A 1,341-nucleotide genomic window follows, 5' to 3' on the forward strand; every position below is an offset into this window, starting at 1 on the left:
TTCATTGCAGTGGGCGGCGGCTGCAAAAAGTACCATTCTCCTTGTTTTTGCTCTGCAAAACAGCCTTTTCAAGGGTTTGGCTTGGGTGACAAAATGTCTTCTGTAGGCGTGGGTTTGTCTCCCTCTCCCTAAGATGTGTCCGGTATAGGCCAGGGTGCCACTCAAGGCCGTAACCAATTCGGGTTATAGCTTCTCGGCCTTTTGGCTAAGATCAAGTGTAGTTTCGGAGGACGCTACCTTGGTCGGTACTGGAAGGTGCCTGGGATTGCACGTCTGCCGGCCTTGAGGGAGTGTGTGCGCCTTCTGGTGACACATAGCCCTCTTGTGTGCCTGGACGGTTCCCAGGCAACGGGAGGCGATCACCTTTGTTATTTTGAAGTCCTACTGATAAACAGAAAAAAAAAAAATTAAATCTGTTCTTATCAGTTTAATATCTGATACGTCCCCTCTCTAGGGACCATATATTAAATGGATTTTTAGAACAAGGAGATGGAAAAAATCTTGCTCTGTCCACTCCACGCATTGACCTGGTATTGCAGTACCTCCAGGACCGGTGCACCCCTTCTTAACCGAGTTTCCAAAAGCAGAACTCAATTCACCTGATTCAAATGAGCCTCATTAGTGAATTGAAAGAAAGCAAAAACTTTATATGCACCTCAATTTGGCCAATTCACTTTTCACACTTTCACCCTTTTTTTTTATCTTTCACACCTTTTACTTGCTTTATTGATGCAAAAGCTGTGCCAAATAGCAAACTCATCTCCACTCAACTTGACCAACTCTGCTATGTCCCGTGCAGTATCTTATTCTCAGTCTTATCTAGATCATTTGCAATTGAATAGAATAGATCCCTTTTGGACACATTGGATTCAGCTGCTGCAGTGACTGCAGGTGTTAGAAGATGCAGACTTGGCATCAGGTGCTGTCTATCAGATTCCACTCCAATTAAAGCTTCCATTGTTTTTCGGTGTTTTCTTTGAGCAATGATGATGTCTTTAGTGATCTGTTGGCTCCCTCTCCTGGAGGAAGAGTTTGCTTGCTCTTGGACTTTCAAAAAGAGAGGTCATGATAGACATTTAGCTTCTGAGCCCAATTGGGGACAGTCATGGGTGATGAATGTTTTGCAACCTGCTGCGAAGCCTGATACCGCAATATAAGGAACGTCAAATACTAAGAATGGGCGGCCTATGAAAGAATTAGTACTTTCATTAAGCATACTTAAACGGCTAATTGGGAATAGACAAACTGTAAAAAGCCCTCTGAGAAAGCCCCTCTCTATCCTTTGTCAGTAAGCTTTTCTGTAGTCTGCCTGTTGATGTATTTTCCGTTTGAACAGTGCAC

General features: G+C 43.8%; 1 pseudogene; it reads left to right on the forward strand.

The window, feature by feature from the left end:
- The first annotated feature begins 358 nt into the window (after positions 1 to 358).
- LOC142260699 (U2 spliceosomal RNA) lies at positions 359 to 564 on the forward strand (annotated as a pseudogene).
- The last annotated feature ends 777 nt before the right edge of the window (positions 565 to 1,341 follow it).

Source organism: Anomaloglossus baeobatrachus, unplaced genomic scaffold, assembly GCF_048569485.1.
Source record: "Anomaloglossus baeobatrachus isolate aAnoBae1 unplaced genomic scaffold, aAnoBae1.hap1 Scaffold_167, whole genome shotgun sequence".
Lineage (NCBI taxonomy): Eukaryota > Metazoa > Chordata > Amphibia > Anura > Aromobatidae > Anomaloglossus > Anomaloglossus baeobatrachus.